General features: G+C 42.8%; 1 protein-coding gene across 1 annotated transcript in view; it reads left to right on the top strand.

The window, feature by feature from the left end:
* LOC147854736 (uncharacterized) overlaps positions 1 to 25,014 on the top strand; it is a 53,893-nt gene that overhangs the window by 22,236 nt on the left and 6,643 nt on the right. The gene's annotated exons all lie outside the window — the stretch shown is intronic.

The raw sequence follows: 25,014 nt of genomic DNA on the forward strand, positions 1-25,014 counted from the left end.
ATTTCAAGAAACCCTAAAAAATTTCAAAAAGCCCCAAATTTTTTCAGAAAACCCCTAAATGCGCAGCTCGGTTAAGTGCGCACTTCACCCATGCGTTCAAAGTGCGAACTTAACCGAATGGTTACTGTAACTGGTGAGCCCGAGGTTGTGATTCGGAGACAACAACAGTTTAGAGAAATTTGGAAAAATGTTGATGTCTTTGTCTCTTTTGGAGAAAGAATAAAGTGGAGATATGCTCCACCAAGATGGCTTTTTCCACCCCCCGTCTTGGAACAACCTTCATGAGGGCTTTTGATACTTGACATGTTGGTTGATGTGGATATGAGGGTTGTAATATATTGTATGAACTCGTTGTAGCCTTTCGACATCTTTCCATTAATACCAAGGTGAACTTTCTTTTAAAAAAAAAAGAAAAAAAGAAAAAGAAAATTTGAAGATATTATAGCTAATGTTTGCTTTGTCAATCGCCAAGAGATTGTTGTGCCACCAACAAGGAAAACATATCCTGTTTGTGATCTGCCAACATGAGGGTCAGATAAGAACCCAACGTTAGAATAACCGGTCAATTGACCGTGCATAGAATCGTTGGTAAAGAAAAGACCCATATCTTTAGTGCCTCGTAAATATCAGAAAATCTGCTTAAAATTCCAGTCCAATGTCTCCTGGTAGGATCGTGACTATATCGAGCCAACAAATTGACAACGAACGAAATGTCCGGATGCGTACAATTGGCCAAGTACATAAGTGCACCAACAACAACCATGTAATGATACTGTGGTCCCAATGTTGACTCGTTAGAAGATCTTGGCCGAAATGGGTCATGAGAAGGATCCAAAGAGCGTACTACCATAGGAGTTCTAGTAGAATGAGCTTGATACATAGAAAACCATTTTAATATTTTATGGATATCAAAGCTCTGATGAAGATGAATTCCATTAGATAGGTGCTCGATATGAAGACCCAAGCAGAATGTAGTTAAACTGAGGTCTTTCATTTCAAATTGGCATCTAAGCATAACAACAACATCTTAAATAGCATTGGATGTTCCAATAATATTGAGATCATCAACATAAATAGCAATGATAACAAATTCTTTGAGATAATGATTGATAAATATACAAGGACAAATATCATCATTCTTAAATCCACAAGAAAGATGTTGATACCACATACGACCAACTTGTTTAAGTCCATAAAGTGACTTACATAACTTGATCGATGGATTGAGAAATTTTCCAAGCTGCATAGATTTGCAAAGTTCTTTAGGTATCTTCATGTATATACCTTTATCCAAATCACTATAAAGATAAGTTGTAATCACATCCATGAGACGCATATGAAGACTTCGATGAACAGTAAAATGAATCAACCAACAAAAACTTGTTGCATCCATAACCGGAGAATATGTATAAGTATAATCAATACCAGATTGTTATGTGAAACCTTGAGCAACAAACCTTGCCTTATAACGAATGAATTCTCCTTTATCATTACGCTTCCGCACAAAAACCCAACAATAGCCAATGGGTGTGTGACCAATAGGCGTCTCTTGAATTTGACCAAAAACGCCTCGTTTGAGAAGACTATTTAGCTCAATTTGAATAGCTTCTTTTCACTTATCCCAAAAAGGCATCATATCATGTTTACTCTCCCCATCAACTTATGACAACAACTTTCGTGAACGAATCGGAGAAGTTGTGTTGCATGAAGTATTGCATATCCCCATGTTGAACCAGGCAAATTTGATTTGAGAAGAATTGGCCGCACAATTACTTGGATTTGTTTAATCAAAGATTCAGCCATAGCATTTTTAGTGTGAACATGAGGAGTTGAAACTTCAAAATTAATACCAATAGATTTGCAATAACAAATAAAGGTTGTTGACGTAAACTCGGCAACGTTGTCCATCCGAATCAACTTAATTGGAAAATTTGGGAATTGAGCGCGCAACTTCATGCTAAGGATGAGGATTCGAGGCAACACCATGTTGCGAGTAGAAAGAAGTGTGACGTGAGAAAAATGCGACGAAGCATCTTTGACTCCCATGAAGTAATAAATGGTCCAGAAGGAGGGTGCATTGGTCCATGGATATCACCATGTATATGCTCCAAACATTTTGGTGACTCATACCGTTCCTCATGCAAAGAAGGACGAATCACAAGCTTTCCTTATGCACATGGAACACAAAAACGAGTTTTAACTCGATTCAAGTATTCCAACTTTAAAGGTAGATCTTGAACATTATTGATCATTCTCCTAATCATTGTATTGCCACAATCATGCTAGAGATCCATTATATTAGTATTGACCTTCGAGGAAATATTGGAGTAGTGGGCAAATGAAGCCATGCGGATCTTCGGGGCTTTAAGGTTGAAACAATACAATTGGTTTGTGGTTTGGTAAGACCTTGAACACATTAATAACTTGGGTAGTATTTGACAGGTGCGTGACAACTCGCATTGTCTCTTTCCCATCTTGTTCCCATGTCATGAGGTGGTATCCATTGCGTCACACATTTACAAATGCAAGAAGATTTCTTAGTGAGGTATGCGCATAGATAGCATCATGTATTTCCAAGAAAACACCACTTGGAAGTTGGATAGTGGCGGGACCTCTTCCTTGTCCAATACAAGAACGAGCTATAGTCTTGATGTCAAAAGGGGCTTGGTCTTTAACATGATGAAATAATTCTTTATGACATAGAATAGTGTGTTGAGGCACAATCAATAAGACAAAGAAAACGACAAGTATTTGCCCAATGCCGTCGTAAACCACATCGAAGACATGAATTCGATGAAGGCTTATCTTTACTTGACTTTGATTGACGATGCATTGCCTTGACTTGATTACTTGTGGGATATTGATTCCTTTGTTGATTTCTTCCTACTCTTCCTCTTCCTCTTCCTCGACTGTGTGCATATTGGTATTGATGACGATATTGTCGTCTAGAATAATTACTCTCGACGTGCATCAAATCCTTGAATTGTAGAGGAGCCGCATGTTGACTAACCGGATGAAGTTTGTCGTTCTTGAGGAGAACTTAATGGTGTTGCTCAATGACAAGAAGTGCAAATAAAAGTTCAGCATAGGTTTTAAAAAAACGATTACGATATTGTTCAAAAAGATTAAAATTTGAGGGATGAAAAGTTGTTACTGTTTTGTTGATTAGATTCGCCTCTTGAACAAGGTCGTCATGATCGAAAAATTTAAGTTTAGAAATGATACCAAATAGTGAGCAATTATATTCAGCAACTATCTTGAAATCTTGAAAACGAAATTGATTCCATTCATGCAAAGTGTTGGGGCTGAGAACAGTTCGTTGATGATCAATGTTGTCACGATACAATGACATAAAATATATAATTAATAAGGATTGAACTTGCAACCTCACATCAACAATACATCATGCTCAACCATCTTGATATGAGCATTGTATAAGATATATTTGATCTACATATCATTGTATAAGATGTACATGATCTAGATATACTCTCCAAACATCTAGAAAATTCCAAGGTTCTAGAAGGTTCTAGAATATTCTTCAAAATATTCTAGTGCATGTACTTCAACTTAGAGTATAAATACTTGTCACCATCTTCGTCCCTTTCAAGGGATTCAACGCTTGTCATTGACACATCAATCTAGTTTCGCCTCATATTGTCTCCTTGATATTCATCTTTGTCTTCATTCTCTCATGTCACTGACAACATCTAGAGTTCCTAGCCTCGTCACATCTAGCTCCAAGTTCGTCCGTCGGGCGTAGCCTCATCATTTGTGCTCCATCGTAGTCTAGGGTTGGTGTGTTCGTGATAGTGCAACCATGTGCGTTCCTCACCGGAGACATGAACACCAATAGGCGTGAGCGACCATGTACGGTCCTCACTGGAGATGCAAACATCAAAGGGCGTGAGTGACCATGTGTGGTCCTCACCGGAGACACGAACACCAATGAATGTGAGCGACCTTGCACGGTCCTCACCCGGAACTGGAACACTTGATGACAATGCCAATTAGGCAAAGTAGTGTTGATAACGACAACAAGAGGGTTGGAGATGATGATGTTGAAGACGAAGCAATGAAGGCAATGACGTTGACGAAGCGACTTTGGAAGCAACAACTTTGACTATGGCAATGATGGAAGCGGAGAAAGAGATGAAGAGGATAAGAAACATAGAGATCGAGATGTTGAGGTTCTGAAGAAACACAAAGACACATATACAATGGATGATAGAAAACACAAAGATAGGGATGAAGGTGATAGGAAACGCAAAGAAAGTGACGAAGATAATAAGAAACACATAGATAGAGATGAAAACAGTAGGAAACACAAGGAGAAGGATGACAATGATAAAAAAAGCAAAGATTGGGATGTGGAAGATGATAATAACTGTAGAGATAGAGATGATGATGAGAAGAAACTAGGAGATAGGGATGTTGATGATGGTAACTCTAGAACCAATGACGGTGATGATGGTAACTCTAGAAGCAAGGGCGATGACGAAGACGGGTAATGCTTCTATTTGGAAGGGATTCAAATTGTCACGGACACACCAACGCTAGACTATGACAAGGCTATGATCGAGAAGGTTACGAACGTGGAACTCGACGTGATGAGGCTAGAAACTCGGGAAGTTGGGAGCGATGAGATGAGGAACTTAAGACACAAGGAACCATACAAGAGCATAAAGACAAAGATGTAAATCAAGGAGAGAAGATGGGGCTAAACAAGAATACTAGATTGATGTGTCTATGATGGTGTTGAATCCCTTGAAAAGGACCAAGGAGGTTACAAGTATTTATACTGTGAGTCGAAGTACATGCATTAGAATATTTTGGAGAATATTCAAGAGAATATTTTAGAACTTTCTAAAAACTCCTAGAACTTGAAATAGATAATCTACTAATAATCTATTAAGATATACATAACATGACCATATATTTGGATGTGTTTGTTAGAACACAACACTTGACTACGTATGTCAAGAGGTCAAGAGTTCAAATCTTGACATGACTGTTGTCATGTCTGTGACAAAAGCGGTCTTTGAGTTGCTTCCAAAGAGTTGATGGATTCTTGATGGAGAAGTATTGATTCTAAAGGCTTACATCAAGGTGATGATGGATGAAGATGAACGCTTCCGCTCCCATCTTCCTAGTATTTGAGTTCTTTGCATCATTAAAATGATCACTTATCATATGAAGGAGATCTTTCGCCGTGAGATGGCCTTCGAGATGAACCATGCAAGTCATATAATTGTACCCATCATACGCAAGTGGCGGGAATAAGCATTTCTCTATTTGTAGAGTATGAGAAGTCATGTTAATGGTAACAATAAGGTAGATTTGTATAAGAGAATAATTAATTGCTATGGTAGAGGTTAATCGTGCTGATAATGTGTTATAGAAGAGACTATTAAGCAAGATCAATGAGTGATTAAATATTAATCAAGATTACTAATCACATATCAATATAATCTCTAGATAGAGCTCATAGGCTATGTTCTTCTCTAGCAATGAAAAAGATCCGGACCAATTTGGGAAGTTACTCCTACAAATGTGCAATAGTACCGGATTGCTTATTGCAAATGGTATTTCCTTATGGCCCAAAACTAATGGTTTTACATGTAGAAAACACAACGGAAATAGTGTGATTGACTATGTGCTACTTTCCGAAGGTATTTTGGATCGTATACATAAATTCTCACTTGGTGAATGGACACCAGAATCCGATCATAGGCCTTTATGTATTGATCTCAAATGTATGCATAGGTTTGATTGTGAGAAGGCTATTGAAGAGAATAAACAACCACACTTGAGCATGAACCTTAAGCAAGCACCCATGTATTCCAAGATGGTTCAGGATATGTTACAAATGACAAAGATACAACATGGTGCTACACTAGAATGCAAATGGGAAGCTTTCAAGAAAGTCATTCTCTCATGTACAAACAAATGTTTTTCGACCAACCACACATCTTGGAAATGCACCAAGAAACTTAGGAAAAAATGGTTTGATAAAGAATGTTGTGAAGCTCGAAAGTGCCTTATGGTTTTGGATGTAGTTAAGGATAAAGAGAATTACCAAAAGCATTTGCATGAGTATAAAAGGCTTATTCAAAGAAAGAGAAGAATATGGGAAGTTACTCAACAATTTATCCAAACGCAAGAGAAAGCACATGCATGTGCTAAATTTTGGGGAAATCTAAAGGGGAAACGTGTTGAGAGTTATGGTGACTTAACTCTTCACGACTTATCTATGCATTGTAAGAATTTATATGAGTTATCTCTTGCTGGAAAGATGATGTGTTATGGTTCTCTTTCACATATGCCTCCTTTCTTTACACTTGAAGATATATGCATAGGACTTAAGAAATTGGCCTCTCGAAAGGCATGCGATCTTCAATGTATAAAGGCTGAAATGCTCAAATGGACGGGAAAGGAAGCACATATATGGATAAGCGATATGTTTAATGATGCATTGCAACATGGTATGTCGTACGATTGGACTACAAATTGGATCAAACCTTTACATAAAGGTGGAGATATAAATAATGTAAACAACTATCGAACCATCATGGTTGGCTCATTAATGGCAAAACTATTTGGATGTATAATGGAATCAAAGATAAGTGTATGGGGTGAAAAAAGTGGTAAGAGGGCTTATGGACAAGCTGGCTTTCGGAAACACCATATCACCATTGATCACCTTATCACCCTTCGAGTATTAATGGAGGAAAGTCGCCTTAGAGGTAAAGGTTTATATTGTTGCTTTGTAGACTTTCAAGAAAGCTTTTGATATGGTACCTCGTGAGCATCTTTGGAGGTGAATGGAAGAACTTGAGGTGCCAAGTGAATATATGCTTGCAATTTCTCGAATTTATGAGAAGGTTATATGTTGTGTGCGCATGAGAGATAAACTTTCAAAAAATTTCAAAAGCACTATTGGTGTTAAGCAAGGATGCCCACTCTCACCAACACTATTTGGTCTATGCATTGATGAATTGGAAGAAATGGTTACCAAGTTTGCAAAGGAAGAATGTTTTGAAGAAGTTGCCATTGGGAATGTTGTGATTATGCTTTTGCTATATGCAGATGATGTAGTGCTTTTTGCAAATACTTTAGGAGATGCACAAAAGCTTATGAAGGCATTGGAAAAAATTTGCATGCATACTAAATTAAGTGTCAATAGCTCTAAAACAAAGATTATGCTTGTGAAGAGCCAAAAAAGAGATAAACCATGCATTATGTAGAACAATGAGCCACTTGAATGTGTGGAAAGCTTCAAATATCTTGGCCTTGAAGTTCCTTCAAATCATAGATGGAATGAATGTGCTACACGCTACTTAGAGGCGGGCAAGCGAGCATACTATGCATTTGAGAACACATGCAATCTTGGAGATATTAAGTGTTGGGTCCTCAAGAAATATCTTTTCGACACTTTGGTGACACCGGTTCTTCTCTATGGGGTGGAAGTATGGGGCGGTAGTATCCTTAAATCTATGTGGAAAGAGTTTGAAAATGTCCAAAAGCATTTTCTTACCAAGTTTCTACAAGTTAAGAAACAAACGCCCTACACCCTCCTCCTCCTTGAGACGGGATCACTTCCCATTGAGATTATGGCCATGGAAAGGGTTGTTAAATACATGCTTAAGGTTCAAAAAAGCCCCTCATATCGACTTCCTAGAATTGCGTGGGAAGCAAGCAAAAAAATCCAAAAGACGCATAAAAGCAAAATTTTGTGTTCCGTTTGGATGCAAGATATAGAAAAATGGTTTGGTAGATGGGATGTGAGAAACTTGCTTCATGATGCATCATTAGATTCCTCTGTAAATGAGGCATTTTTGCAACGCCAATGTATCATGACATGGGACAAATGTGGAGGCTCACGCTTCACACATTATACTACACATGTTGCACCTAACTACAAAACCATATTCTTTACGGAACGGGGAAATCGTACACATCCATACATGTTAGATCCCATACCGTTATCTGCCATTCGAACTATTGCTTCCATGCGACTTAGCTCACATGCATTGCGATGTGAAACAGGGCGTTGGGGTACAAGTGATGAGACTGGTCGGCTATGCACACTTTGCCCTAAACAAGTTCGCGAGTCTGAGTATCACACTTTGATACAATGCTCTGCCTTTGATCATATTCGACCATGCTTTCCACATCTCTTCGATCGAGCCCAATCTTTGCATGAATTCCTCTCACAACCACAATGTGCACTCTCGATTTCAACATTCATTGGTAAAGTTCTTGAACATCGAGAGTCACTACTCACTTTCACACGTATCACGTGAAATGTAATAGTCTCATAGGTCATATTTGACCTCCGAAGACGATAATATAATCTATGTATCTATCTATCTCACTCTCTGCATCTCTCCCTCTCTTCTTTCTCACATTCGAACCCCCTTGGGAGGGGGGTGGAGCTGATCTTGGCTCCACCCCCCACCCATAAACACATGGCACGCCCTACGGCCTACCCCCCCTTGAGAAGAAGTCTCTCTCCTTCTCCTTCTCCATCACTAATGTCTCTCTCTCTCCTTCACTGCGTGTTTGTGTCGTTGTGTTAAAAAGTGGTGTGTATGGACTCTCTATTGAGAGCCAATTTGTGATGGCAATGGCGATTTCTCTTTCTTTTATTTCTTATGTATCTGAGGCCTGATGGACATGGCCTTTCAACCTCCTCCCCCTTTCGTTACTTACTCTCTCTGCCAAAAAACCCTAGCCACCCCAGAGTTCGTCTCTATGTGTTTAGCTCTATACGTCTCTAGGTGTCTGTCTATGTTTATATGTGTGCATCTTTAGCCTTCTTCTCTCTTTACTGTGGATCTCCAAGTTAAACATGGAGGCTTTCAAAAAGAAGCTAGACACAGTCATGGGAGTGAATCGCAATGGAGACGTGGAAGTCGTGAAGAGGAAGTATTTTGTTCTTTTCCAATTCACGAAAAATGATGTTCAAAGATTTATCCCTTACAAATATGAAAAGAATATGAGGAAGGAAAAGAGAAAGAGAACAAAACATAAATGTAATCCGAGTGCCGACCGAGCAAGTGTTGGCAGAGAGACGGCCTGGAAAGCAGATGAGAAGAGCTCGAGCCAACTGAGACAGCTAGGGAGTTCGGCCGAGACAACCGACCAAATAGGGTTGGCCCGACAGATGGTTTGGCAACTGTTGGACGAAGACGACCGGCATGCAATAGTCAACCAAACACAGAAATGGCCACAAATAAACCCAAACCAACCGAGTGATGGCCTAGAGTTGAGCACGGCCGAGAAGATGAGAGTACGACACGTCCGACAAATAACCAAGATGTAGCCAAGACCGGACAACGAGAGGACCGAGAAACAGCAGCGAGACAGCCAAAGTCCGGCAAGTGGCTGAAAAACACGGCCAAACTGAGAGTCGGCTAGTTGAACAACCGCTCAAACAGAACCGGCCACTGCAGAGAAACAATCGAGAGCACGACACAGCCGTGAAACGGCCGAGAGTACGACAAGGCCGAGAAATGCCTAAATTTCATAAAGGCAATCAATGAAATTTTAAAAAATCAAGGAAGCACAGACCCCGACTCCTCCTGACAACAACCCTTTATACGCCAAAGGAGTCCATTTGTTAGATGGTCTTGTGGACGGCGAGATGAACTCGTTCCTGGATGAGCACCCAACGATAGTCCTTTCAGCCGTTGAACCCTACGTAGCCAACACCATTGATCACGAAGTTCCCCACGAACCCGACCAGGCGTCAATAAAAGAACTTCTACAAGCCTGTGACGCACTTGACCGCGAATTAGCAGTATTGTAGCATGTAAAAGCCTCCACCTTAGAAGAGGTCAACCTCGGCTCACCTTCCGAGCCACGTACCGTAAAAATTGCGAAAGACATGGAAACTAGCAACAAATCGGCCTTAATAGGATTGCTTACGGAGTATCGGGACGTGTTCGAGTGGTCCTACAACGACATGAAAGGCTTAGATCCTCAGTACTACCAACACCAGATACACCTTCAAACGGGCGCATGACCAATTCAACAACGACGATACCGTATGAATTCCAACTATACGACGAAAGTAAAAGACGAAATCGATAAACTACTACGCGTAGGATTCATCCGGCTGGTAAAAAGGGCCACATGCCTAAGTCCTATTGTGGTTGTCCCGAAAAAGAATGGACAAATCCGGATTTGTGTGGATTACCGGAAAATGCCGTCACAACACGGATGCCTTCCCACTTCCATTCACCGACAACATCCTCGATACGGTGCCCGGCCACGATTGTTATAACTTCCTCGACGGTTTCAGTGGCTATAATCAAATTCGCATGCACCCGGATGATCAGGAGAAAACAGCCTTCAGAACAGAATGGGGTGTATTCGTGGCCGTGGTTATGATGTTCGACTTGAAAACAGCCCCTGCCACATTTCGACGCATAATCTCCGAAATCTTCGAGGACTTCATTCCAGACTTTATGCAAGTCTTCCTTGATGATTTTGCTATTTATGGACAACACGTGGAACACCTTGCGCAATTACAATTATGCCTCAAGAGATGTCGGCATGCATGACTCAGCCTCAATCCGGCCAAATGTGCTTTCCAAGTGACAAGCGGAGCTTTACTAGGTCATATTGTTAGTAAAGAGGGTATCGCTATGGACCCAGACAAGGTGCAAGCCATCTTGAATGCCCCGGCCCCCACTACAGCCAAAGCACCCAGCCGATATCTGGGCCAAATATGGTGGCATAGTCGTATGCTTTGATACCTTGCTGATTCCACGACCCCTTTTGAAGAGAAATGCACAGAATATCGCTCGGCCTCAACCGAGTAGTAAATCACTTCTATAAGAATCAAACACAAAAATGGGAAGTGGAGAGTACACAAGAAAATGACACAAGATGTTTACGTGGAAAACCCTAATAGGAAAAAACCACAAGAGCTCAGAGACTCCGAACTATCACTATGAAGAGAAGGGGTACAATCAGAGACTCGGAGGCAACGACCTCGAGCTCTGTTTCTTTGCACAGTGGCAGTTACAACAGAGTATCGCTCTGTATCTCTTTCTCTCTCTCTCTCTCTCTCTCTCTCTCTCTCTGGACAACAGTTACAACAATATGACAACAACACAATCACCTACCTAAAGTGATTTCCGTAAGTCATATTTATAGTTATATGAACTTAGGGCTATTTACAAATATAGCCTCAATGGGCTTATTCAAGACATATTATTTGTCTTCTCTTCCGGTTCTCACTAGGTCAGATCCGGTTTCCGGATCTCTTCCAGTTCTCACCGGGTTCTCTTTATTCATCACCATATCCCATCCGGAGAGACCGATTTCCCAACAATCTCCCCCTTCACTCCGGTATGGGATGACTTGTAAGTCTGATCCGCTTCCGGCATGTGTCCAACTTTTCGAGTGTCAGCACCTTGGTCAGCATATCAGACCCGTTCTCCTCCATGTGGATCTTCGTTAGCACAAACTCTCGATCTTCAACTCGCTCTCGGATCTAGTGGTACCTGTGTTGGATGTGCTTCGTTCTAGAATGGTATGCGCGTTCTTTGCAAGGTGGATGGCACTTTGATTGTCATAGTAGAGCCGATATTCCTCTTGCCGGATCCCTAGCTCTCTGATGAAGTCCTTCATCCATAATATTTCCTTGTCGGCTTCCACAGCTGTCATTGACAATGCAACCGTCTTCTGCAGCCTCGACTGCTACGAAACAACTCCCCCTGCATAGGTCATGACATATCCGGAAGTTGACTGACTGGTGTCCACATCAGCCGACATATCCGAACCGGTAAAGCCTTCCATGAGGGGTTTACCGGAGCCGAATCAGAGGCACATACTCGAAGTTCCCTTCAAGTACCAGAGTATCCATTTTACCGCATTCCAGTGCTCTTTTCTGGGGTTGTTCATGAACCGACTCACCACTCCGACTACGTATCCAATATCCGGTTGAGTACACACCATTGCGTACATCAAGCTCCCGACCGTAGAGGCATATGGAATCTTCATTATATCCGCGTTCTCTGCCTTTGTCTTCGGGCTTTGCTTACCGAATAATCTGCAATTTTCCAGGAGTGTCGATCCGACCGGTTTTGCTTCTAACATGTTAAACCACTGAAGCACCTTTGTCACATACTTTTCTTGTGACAGTCACAATTGCTTCTTCGACAGGTCCCGGATGATGTGCATCCCCAGTATCTGTCTTGCCGGACCCAAGTCTTTCATTGAGAAGGTCCAGTTAAGGGCCTTCTTTAGCATCCGTATCGTGACTTGGTCTCGTCCGACAATCAACATGTCGTCCACGTACAGGAGTAATATCAGGAAATCTCCTCCATCAAATTTCTTCACAAACACGCAGTGATCAGCCTGCGTCTTGTGGTACCCTTGATCGGTCATGAAGGAGTCAAACTTCCAGTACCATTGCCGAAGAGCTTGCTTCCGTCCATATAAGCTCTTGTTCAGCCGACACACTAGGTGCTCCTTCCTTTTCTTCACAAATCCTTCCGGTTGATGCATGTAGATCTCTTCTTCGAGGTCTCCGTGTAGGAATGTCGTCTTGACGTCCAGTTGCTCTACGTCGAGGTCCATGCTTGTCGTATGCCCAATACCGTCCTGATGGATGTCATCTTTACTACCGGGGCAAAGATCTCATCGAAGTCCACTCCTTTCTTCTGTTGGAAGCCCTTCACTACGATTCAGGCCTTATAGCTTGATGGATTTCCGACGTCTCCCGGTTTTACCTTGTACACCCACTTGTTCCGGAGTGCCCTCTTTCCTTTCGGCAACTCCACCAATTCGTATGTGTGGTTCTCATGCAGGGAATCCATCTCATACTGCATGGCACTCAACCACTTGCGGTTGTGGGTGTCTCCCCTTGCTTCTTCAAAGCTTTCCGGCTCCCCCTCATCGGTTAGCAACACATGCTCTGCATCCGGAAATCTTCAGGGGGCTCTTCTCTCCTGGAGAGGATATCTCCGTCCTTGGTTTCTGACTGCCGGTTCCTCCGTTTGCTCCTCATCCTCATCCGATTCGGGATCTTGTCCAGTTCCAATGTCTTCTTCTTCTTCTTCTTCGGTCGGTTCGGTTTCCTGTCCGTATCCGGCCAATTCGTCGAGTGTCATCCCATTACCGGCTAACATCCGGTTTTCAACCGGGTATATCCTTTTGTCCTCAAGCCAGTTTTCAATGGATGATCCGGAGTTCGTTACCTTCTTCTCCGACTCCCAGTCGGCAATGGTCCTGTCTTCCCTGAAGACTATGTCCCAACTTCGAAACACCTTTCTTTCGACCATATCCCACACCTGGTAACCGAACTCATCATCGCCGTATCGAAGGAATATGCATGTTCCAAACTTCGGATCTAGCTTTTCTCTCTTGTCCTTCGCCACATGCACGTATGCGAGACACCGGAACACCTTCAGATGCCGGTAAGACACATCCTTACTGGTCCATACTTTCTGCGGTGAGTCTCCGTTCAAGGGTATTGAGGGTGATCTGTTTATCACATAGGTTGTTGTCGTCAGCGCTCAGCCCAAAACGTCTTGGGTAGCTTGGCATGTGCGAGCATGCTCTGGACTCTCTCCATTATGGTCCGGCTCATCCTTTCGGCCAACCCATTTAGTTCTGGCGTCTTCAGCATGGTGAATTCGAGTCGAATTCTCTTCGACCGGCAGTACTCCTCGAATTGCCCCCCATATTCACCTTCGTTATCTGCTCCAACCGCTTTCAGTTTCCTTGAAGACGGATAACACTTGGTCCTTCGTCTTCAACGGTGAGACCCACAGCTTCTGACTGTGGTCATCAATGAACATCATGAAGTACTGCGATCCAGCATGTAACTTCGTGTCTACTTGACACACATCGGTATATTGGTGGTCTTGATCGGAAGGAGGTGCAGTTTTACTTGTTGGCCAAGCAGTCGATGCACTTCTCAAGTTGCACGTCCTTCACTGGAATGAGGTTGTCTTCGGCAAGCCTCTTCATCCCCTTCTCACTCATGTGACACAGTCTTTTGTGCCATAGCTCACTGGTAGTGTCGGATGCTACGTTCACTTCTTCCCGGCATATCCGAGCATTCATCAAGTATAGTGTGTTCACCTTCCGGGCTCGAGCCACTATTAAGCTCCCTTTGCAAAACTTCATGACACCGTTCCGGATGCTACCTGTGTAGCCTTCATCATCTAGCCAGTCGGCTGATATCATGTTCAATCGAACCTCCGGAACGTGTCGGACATCCTTCAGCAGCAACTTGCATCCGGTTGATGTCGTCAACAGCACATCTCCTATGTCGATAATTTGGTATGTCCCTTCATTCCCCATTCGGACACAGTTGTGCTCACCGACTGTGTAGGATGAGAAGCATTTCCGGTCCGGGTAAGATGGAACGACGCTCCGGAATCGACAACCCACGTTGTCTCATCGACGGCAAGGTTCAACTCACTCTCCTCAATGATGAGCATTAGTTCTTCTTCACTTGCTGTGATCGCCGTCGCTCCCTTCCGGTCTGGGCCTCGCTTATCCAAACCGTTTCGGTTTGGTGACTTCTTCAAATCGGTTTTGTTGGTTCCCTTGTCTTTCTGGAAATGCCGACAGTTCTTCTGGAAGTGCCCCGGCTTGCTGCAATAGAAGCAAGTGGACCTCCCCCTTGACTTTGACCGTGTCCCCGACTTTTCCCGGTTCTGGGGACTTCAATTCCTTTGTCTTCCACGTTCCGATTCGGTAAGGAGAGCTTTGGCGTCGGAAATCACTTCCTTTTCGACACGCCTCCTCATCTAGCAAGCTCGACTTGACTCTTGCTAGGGATAGTTGTTTTCGTTCCGGCTCAGCTTTGCCCAACGTGACAACTAACGTCTCCCAACTATCCGGAAGGGAATCGAGCCGAAGTAGAGCAGGTACCTCATCGGCGAGAGGTACTTCCAACGAGGTTGCTTGGTGTATCAGCCCCTGGAAGGCATTCATGTGCTCCGCCATACTAGAGCCATCTTGGTATCGGAGCCTCACTAGCTTCCAAAATACCAAAACCCGATTAACAGCATTCTTGTTCTGGAACATGATGTTGATCTTCTCCCAGAGTTCATAGGCCTTGCTCTCTTCATTGAAGTTGTTGTACAGGTTCATGTCAATGAAACACCGGATGTATACCGTCGTCTTCATGTGCATCACCTCCCACACCGTGGCGTCGATCTTATCCGGTCTCTTGTCCTCGAACTGAACCGGCAACGAAAGATTTTTAACCACAAACATGTCCCTCATCTTCGACTTCCACATTGAGTAGTTGGAGCCGGTGAGCTTGAACATGCCGCCGTAAGATTCTTCCATCTTCTGTTTTTTTCTTTGGATCCGATACTAGTTTGAAGAGAAATGCACGGAATATCGCTCGGCCACAACTGAGTAGTAAATCACTTCTATAAGAATCAAACACAGAAATGGGAATTGGAGAGTACACAAGAAAATGACACAAGATGTTTACGTGGAAAACCGTAATAGGGAAAAACCACGGGAGCTCATAGACTCTGAACTATCACTATTAAGAGAAGGGGTACAATCAAAGACTCGAAGGCAACGACCTCGAGTCTGTTTCTTCGCACAATGGCGGTTACAACAGATTATCGCTTTGTATATCTTTCCCTCTCTCTCTGTCTCTCTCTCTATACAACAGTTACAACAATATGACAACACAATCACCTACCTAAAGTGATTGCCCTAATTTATAGTTATATGAACTTAGGGCTATTTACAAATATAGCCTCAATGGGCTTATTCATGACATATTATTTGTCTTCTCTTCCGATTCTCACCGGGTCCACCGATCCGGTTTCCGGATCTCTTCCGGTTCTTACTAGGTTCTCTTTATTCATCACCAGATCCCATCCGGAAAGACCGATTTCCCAACACCTTTACATGCAACAATCCATATGATGCCTTTTCGATGGACTGAACGAGAAGACATGGCATACCAATCACTAAAAGTTATGTTGTCCCAAGCCCCAGTAGTCCAGCCCCCGGATTGGACGGAGCCCTTTCACGTATTCGTGGACGCATCCAATATCGCGATCGGTAGTGCTTTAATGCAGAAAACCCCACCCAATTGGTATCACCCAGTCTACTACACCATCCGCCGACTCTCGATAGCAGAAAGGAATTACTCCACCACGAAACGAGAAGCACTCGGCATGATATATAGCATTACGAAATTTCGGCATGATCTACTCGGCCGAAAATTCACATTCCACGTAGATCATTCGGCACTACTTTACCTTGTCAATAAGCAAGCTCTGCTGGTCAATTAGCACGATGGATGATGCTCCTTCAGTAGTTTGATTTCGAGATTCAACACCAACCACGAGTTCAACACGCCATTGTTGACTATCTTAGCCGTTTGGAAACGGGAGAACCGTCGGACTAGGAATACGGTGACTTAACGAACCCTACCCTATTTTCCATCGACACCGCACCCATGGAGTCTGATCCTAACGACGCCTGGATCACTGAAATGACACAATTCCTAAGTACGGGACTTCCCCCGAACCACCTCCCACTTGACGCTCGGAAACGGTTAGTAGTCTGAAGCCGTAATTTCTGTTTATTCACATTGAATACACTGTATCACAAAGCCTTGAATGGCATCTGGAGGCGCGTAGTTCGACAATTCGAGAAAGATGCCATACTTCGGGAAGCTCACAACGGAATCGCCGGCGGGCATTCTGCAGGCGACGCCACAACCTGGAAAATCTGGTAGAGTGGGCTCTGGTGGCCGACCACGAAAAAGGATGCTCACGAATTTTGTAAACAGTGTGATCTCTATCAACGAATGGGACAACCAGATGAGTGTGACCACGTGCCGCACCAGCCGATCCTTCCCTTGGAACCATTCCAAAAATGGGGCTTGGATTTCGTAGGCCCTTTTAAACCTCCCGCCACACATACCGGAAACAAATATATACTAGTAGCAACCGATTAATGTACGAAATGGGTTGAAGCAAAAACGCTTCGAGATAACACGGCAACATCAACCGCAAAATTCATTCACAAAAATTTATGGTGCCATTTCGGTTGTCCAATCGAGCTCGTAAGTGATCATGGAGGACACTTCGTCAATCGAATCATCCGCGAATTATCCTCCCACTATGACGTTGTACATAAGAAAAGAACCCCGTACTACCCCGAAGCTAATGGTCTTGCTGAATCAACAAATAAAACCCTTCAGACCATTCTTAAGAAAGTCATCAATGAGAATCGCACGGATTGCGACAATAAATTACACAGTGCTTTATGGGCTTATCGCATGACCTTTAAAACCAATATCAACTCAACGCCTTTTCGGCTAGCTTTTGGATTAGAAACCGTAATGCCCATTGAATTCCAGGTACCCAACTTGCGAGTACATATAGCCGAACGATTATCAGAATCAAAATCCACACACCAGCGTCTGGTCCAATTGCTCGAACTCGGAGAACAACGAATTACCAGTCTGGCTCAATTGGAGCACGGCTAGACGAAACCGTACAGTGGAACGACACCACCTAACCCATTTACCAACCAACGACACGATTGCGACCAACCCATGGTAGGTGGAACGAAAGATTCTGAGGGCATCAAGGCTCGATTACAGTAACAACCTTACATACCGTGTACATGTACAGTATTATTATGAAAAAAGAAAAAAAACCCACTCACTATTTAAAGACAAGGTACAATGTTCAAGAAAAGTAAGTACAAACGGTTCACATGACGTGTGGCCCTTAACTCCCAGCATGGCAGGCAAGATTCTGAATCTAGGGCACAAGGGCACATCTCGAGAACCGAGGTACACACACAAAAACATCACCAATAGCCAGAGCCACCACACTTGCAAGAACTTTCAAGCTTTCACTCCTTCTGCGGAGAACTGCTAGCACTCGCCTCCTCTCTCTAACCAAGCTTTCTCTCGTTCTCCATCTCCATAGCCTTCTCCCTATCTACTTGACTCTCCAGCCCTCACCATGCCGCTCGAAGTATCCAGAGAACTCTACATCTGGATGTCCAAACACGGCCTCTCAGGATATCTAAACTTCCACGATGCACATCCCCACCCAGAAGCTCAGGCCATCGCCAGAAGGATCCACCCTCACGCCATCTCCAACACCATGATCCGACTAGCGCTTCATCTGCTTCATCTGCACAGGGGAGGTGAACACAATATCGAAGTGTCGCCTCAACACATCTTGGAGCAGCATTTCGGAGAATATTCTCTTTCGGGAAAAGCTCATCGCATGCATGGAGGTCCCAATGAGTTCTTTGGGAACCTAGCCCATTTCCTCCTCGAGTACACCTGCATCCACACAATCCCCTACGGCATGCCGAATAAAAAAACATGATTAATTATTACGGCTTACCGCGGCGGAGCAATCGATTGGGGGATCATCACCGGGGAAGGTGTCCGAGCAGCCATCGCTTCTTTTCAATCGGGGAAACGATTTTTACCCATGCTAATACATTGTCGTGTTGTACCCGAGCATAGCCGCCACGACAAACATTGGCGCTTCTTGCTCAACCCCCTAGTGCTAAACGACAACGAACGTTGCAGTTGTCGCATGAAGAGTGGCAAGATGAAGATAACCAATTCCTCTCCACAACTCAAGACGAGCAAAACACTGAAGACGGGGACAATATCACTATACACGGTCGTGATAAGATGGCACAGGCAATACCCTCACCCCACCCGACACCACCCTCGAAACCAACCAAACAGGCCTAACAGCCAAAGTCTGTTCTAGAGGTCCCACGATTAGTGGAGATTGAATGACAATAGGAGCGCACAAATAACGCATCACTAGAACCTAATCTGGCCGCAAAACGCCACCGCACCAACATTAGCAGCACCACGCAGAGCAAGGATGGAATGTTGGATGCCAACAAACAATTGGTCCTCATCCCGAAGGAAGCTGCCACGATCGTGACACCCAGCACGCTGGATCCCAACAGACCTATTGAGCAGGGTTAGCAATCACATTTTTCGGAGGATGAAGTATTAACCTTTCGCGATCTGCTAGGTGAAGGATTCGAACTCAGAGCACTTTTGCAACACGGCACGGTATACGAGCTCATCAACTTTTTGGCCCATCTCCAAATAGTTGTTGTGACCCGCATGGCCCAAGAACATGCAGAGCAGCAGGTCATAGAGAGAGCCTTCGGCTTTAGATGATGAGCTGAAACTACGGAAGGTTGGACGCAAACGGGCAACAAAGACACGACGAACACGCATTGAGCTTCCAGAGCTCAACACAGCGTTGGTCGAAGTATACCAGGAACTGGACAGAGTGACGCATGCCACCAAAGACATGGCTACTTGTAACAAAGAAGCAAGCAAGCAAGCAAAGGCTGCCACAAACCTATGGCAGGCCTCTGAAGCACAACGGGCCGAATTAGAGCAACAGCTTCGAACACGGGATCAGCCACCACTGCCCCCTCTACTGCCCCCTCTTTCTACCTCCAATGACTAATCAACGCAGATGGACTTACCACATCGGCCCGAACAGACCAGCACGGTGACACAAACGGACCATCCCGGTACGTGCAAACAAACCGACACGGCCGATCATACCATGCCCTACCGCTCTAGCGACAACGACCGTGCAAACCAACGAAGATATTGGCAAAACTATTCACCAATACGAAGAAGAGATCGTCGTGAACAAAACCATTGCAAAAAAAGCGAAAGAATGCTACAAGCATGCACAAGCAGGGGCAGTCAAAAGCAAGGAGCAAGCCATGCACAAGGAAGCCGAACTTACGAAGGCGCTACAAGAACAAACGGCTAAGGTCAAGGAGACAGAAGAAAATGTGGCCAACTCTATTACGTCCATACAGGACATTGCGGCCGCACAAATCGCTTCACTGAACAAAGAACTCGTGGAAATGCAGGTACACTCGAGTCAATTTTTGCAAAAATAGGAAGATGCCGAAAACGAGCACATCCGGTTATTTGATGAACTCTACAAACACCAAATGGATAGTATCCACGAACACGAGCAAACGCACGAACAACACATAAAAGAACTAGAGGAGGCTCAAACACAATTCAGCCAACGAATCAATAGAGTAACGGAGGAATCAACAGCAAGGGTCAATGCAGTGAATACATCTTGTGAAATTCTTACGGCAAAATTATGGCTCGACATAGAAAAAGCCAAGCACGAGACGTTGGCTCTTCAAACAGTGTACGACACACGAGAGGAACACATCAATGCGTTAGTCATGAAGCAACGGCAGATATTAAATAGAAAGGTCGAGGAAACACTAGCTGTAGGTTGGAAGCAATGGTCGGCTCAAGCAACCCAATTGCAAGTCCTATGGACGGACACCGAAAACCGAAGGAAGGAAGGTAAAGGCTTCTACAAGATGGACGACAATAGTATACAAATGATCTGAGAAGACCTCGCCGAGGATTTTCATGCCCTAGTCGATGCCCACACCAAAGCCATCGACACCCTCCTTGAGGAATTCAACAATGACCAAATGTTGTTGATGATCGAAACAGAGCAAGCCTTAACCGATAATGCCCCAAAACAGCCTACCGCAGTCGAAGATCGACCGATAAAGCCATACAACCACACCCCAACCTCCCCGAGATCCCCGAGCGACAACAAAAAGGAGCATGCAACAGACATTTTGGCCGAAAACACTAGCGCACCACAACCCGACCCTACGACCATTCCGAAGGACAAAACCGCAAAACCAAACCAGACAGAGGGAATTCCTCCACATTTTGACTAAGGATTAACTATAATTAATTTTCAACAAGGTTTTTTGGGAAATTTTGATTTGTTGGATTTGACGTGCGAAGGCATTGTCCCACGAGCGTGCCAAGTGTTGTCCGTGGGCCAAATAGTATCATATGTGAAAAGTAATAGGTATTAGGTAAGAGTAGGTAAAACAACCAAAAGCAATCAGAAGCAGCCAAAATAAACACAGTTGTAAACGTGGAAGGAGAAGGAGCGCGCCAAGGAACATATATATAAGAAGCAACAGATCGAAGGAAAAGAGGGGGAGGAGAGATATAGGAGAGAAGTCTGAGGTTATTACGTAATTAATCATACTACAGTGTATCTGATACATTCTAGCAGATAACCGTGTAACTGTAATCATTTCTCATTCCGTAATCTAAACAATGTTGGGTCTATGTTGTGTTACTATTCGCTTTTAATAATTGTTAAGTAATCTATCTCTCCCTATCGTGTATATATAAGCCAAGGCTTTCTCTTACGTAATCTGTAGGGTGCCATCCTGTTTCGTAAAAGCAATTTCAACCACCACGTACCACAATCCTTTGGTCCGATTCCGGTTAGGAATCGAAGGTGTGGCCTTCAAAGAGGAAGGTAACAAGGTGGTTTTGTATTGATGTAATACATTGTTCATTCTACAATTAGGTACATAGTTCGTTTAGTTTTAGTAATGCTCCTTACACTATTTTATTCTATATTTTTATTTTATTTTATTTTTATTTTCCAAAAAAAACACTACTTCCATTAGTTATGGCAATGTACATAGGATAATTTACAACTCATATCTTACAAGCCATCTTGCATGTCAAAAGAAAACATGTGTAGAGGAAACAACAAAAACAACTCCAAAACACCACATCATTCGATACGCATAGCATTAACAAAATGCATACTCTCCATGTGAGCCTCATACAACCCAAATTCAGCATAGACATCCTCCATTCACTTCTCATGGCAGCAACCATCTAGATGTTAGGTACACTCAAAGGGAACAGCCACCGTGGTGGTTGATAATTCCATTTCGCTTTACCATCCACTAACTGTAGCATCGACAAACCACTCCATTTCAAAAGGAACCGAGCTCTAGCTTCTTCACTTGTGTCAAAGGGCCCTTGAAGACTTTCAAACTCTCCTCGTAACGTAGAAATAAGATTAAACCAAATCATCATTAAATTCTCAACCAATGGGGTTCGCTTACCTGCGAAAGTCTCCTTGCACCTAGATACCCACACTTGCCAAACCGTAAGGCCGACCACTCCTATAATTAGGTGGTTTTGCATTGATGTGGTACATTGTTCATTCTATAATTAGGTATGTAGTTGGTTTAGTACTAGCATTACTCCTTACACTAACTCAAGACTGACCAACCATCACTTTCATTGTCTTGCCAATAATAAGGCATTAACCCACTAATCCTCACCATGATGGTGTGTGAAGCAATAGCTTCACGATATAAAAACAAACTCAAATACCATATCAAGTGACATTTGTGAACCTTGAACTCATAACCTTGTATATTAAGGTACAAAGTGCAAACCATTAAGATGGCTAACACCAAACAATCAATCATTGTTGACAACAAATCAAAATAGCTCATCTCCGAAGTTTTCCCATCTTTCAAAATTGAAGTCAAGGGTTCGAGTCGAAGTTTGACAAATATAAAGTATCACCTTTGTGGTCGAGCATTGTAACTTGAGTAAAATCTTGTATTCTCAATATAATAAAACTTGTTTTTATCATACATTATCTCTTGAATCATACACTATCTCGATCTCTTGTTTGTGCTTGTCTCTATCTCTTTTCATTACGAACGCTCTTCATACAAAACTCTGGCTATTCAACACAAGACTCGTACACCTGTACAACCTGTAAACCTTGTACACCTGTTTAAAATTATTTTTTGAGAAAATAAAAAATTACAAAAAGAATATCTAGAAGAGGTTTATGTTTGCAAGACAACTCTTTGTTTTATTTTTATTTAATGCATTGTTTCATGAATATCTCATAGATGGGTCACGTGTGTATTATAGATACTCATGAATGGCCTGCCATCCATCATCATCAAAGAGGGATACATGCGTTATGGATGGATCATGGAGGGTAAAATCAGCTTTTACAAGCTTGCCAATCTTAGTCAAAGTTCGCCTTCCCAAGTTGTGATCTGATTCTGATCATAAGATATAAGAGATTCTTGTCCTATACAACTGGATCATTGGATACTTCTGTTTTTGTATTGGAATTCAATACTGTTTTGCAGTGACGAAATCCGATGATTACAATAGTTCCAAAGGAGACATCCCACAAACATGCAATGAAATTTTACAATTCAACGCCACACGGTAGGCCACTCCATGGTTGTATTTGATGAACTATTGTGAAGGCATGATGGCTCAACCCTATCCTACAAGGCAAATAACCTAAATAGTGTATATTATTTGAACACATTTTTACACTGATTGGGAACAATCATGCACACAATTGATTTCTTGGTAATCATGTACTATGGCATGATAAGAAGAGACTGAGGAACAAAGGAAATTAAGGCCAGGAAGTGTGTTATTATGCAAGCCACTTAATCAAGCACATCAAGGCCAAATAACTAGCAAAGCTAGACGAAGAGATAGGATTCTGACAGTATGACCAATCAGACTGGAACCATAACATTGAGTGAAGACACTCACCCATTATAATTGCAACAAGGGCACCTCCAACTAGTTGCCTAAACTCCAAGTTAGAAATAGAGGAAATCAACATTGTATCCAATGAAGAACAGTGATTGTTAGAATTCCAAAAAAACTACCAATGTCACAACGAAAAGAACTCATCCATTTTGTTGGAGGTTACAAGGTTGTCGAAGAAGATTAAGGCGCTCGATCCAAAGTTTTAGTAGTCCAATATCCACATAAGGAAGATATAAGTACCAATCCAACAAAGTAATTATTGAACGAACTACTGTGTGTAGGGCTCATAACCTAGTCCAAGAAAGCTTCATGGTCAAGAATAATTGACTGCTTCCAATACATTGCTCAGCTATGATTTTGGACAGAGTGGCATGCCACTACATCTATAGTTTTCTACATGACTCCAATAGATATATATACTCAAATCCTGTTTCCTGGCTAAATCAGGGATGTTGGATCATCGGATGCCATACATTCCAGTGAATCACAGAAATATTTGACACATTCCGAATTTAATGCAAGTATTTGGTGTAATGATGGAACATCTCAAACAGTTAGTTTTATGCTTAAAAAGATGCAGAGAATCACTGATGAGTCTTGCACTCATGATTTAAATTCGAATGCCAAGGAACTCTCAGTGTTCCTTGGAAAAATCCACTAGCACAGTAGAATATTTCATTATCTGGTGGATATGGCCACACTGCATAGCAGGATGTCCTGTTATTTGGTGGATATGGCCATGCTGTTGCATAGAATACTGCACCTGACCCTGTTCAAATGGAAAGAAGAGGAACAAGAACCCAAGCATGGACATCTTTGTGGGCTCAACCAAAATCCCAATCAGCATCATGTTACTGCAATTTTATGATCCAGGGTGGTACAGACCAATATAATATGTGAGCCAAAAATGTAGTGGGGGACTATCTAGTCTGGTTGGGAAACCAATCAAGCAACTTCTACTAGGGGCCAATTCTCCATCTTGAAACAGTGATCATACAGTGGTGAACTATCTGGTGCGGTTGGGAAACCGATCAAGCAACTTCTACTAGGGGCCAATTCTCCATCTTGAAACAGTGATCATACAGTGGTGAACTATCTGGTCCGGTTGGGAAACCAATTGAGCAACTTCTACTAGGTGCCAATCCTCCATCAAGAATGGATTCAGACTGATAGATGTTAGAAATGGCATTCTTTCTAGACAAAGGAAACCCACCACTATGGCTCTCAAAGGATGAGCAAACTTCAGGGATACAACACAATATGATTAAATGCAAAAAAAACTTTATTAGGTCACACAAACATGGAGCACAAGCACATGCACTTGCACACACAAACAGGCAAAATTGTAACTAGCACATACACATTACACATGTATCATTCTTGAGACAATTAGTCGTAGGAAAATATCGTCAAAGGTAAGTCATCTAAAGACAAAACTATTATCATGCATTATTGATTGCTTGGTTTCATGGATAATTTCCAAGTGAATGATGCACATGTTATGAGCTTCACATGTGTGACTTTTCATTAAAATAACCTTATAACTAGCTTGTGGTAACCAA

Source organism: Azolla caroliniana, unplaced genomic scaffold (genome assembly GCF_043228905.1).
Source record: "Azolla caroliniana isolate FFs.n. ecotype wild unplaced genomic scaffold, voAzoCaro1.0.p SCAF_15, whole genome shotgun sequence".
Classification (NCBI taxonomy): Eukaryota; Viridiplantae; Streptophyta; class Polypodiopsida; order Salviniales; family Salviniaceae; genus Azolla; species Azolla caroliniana.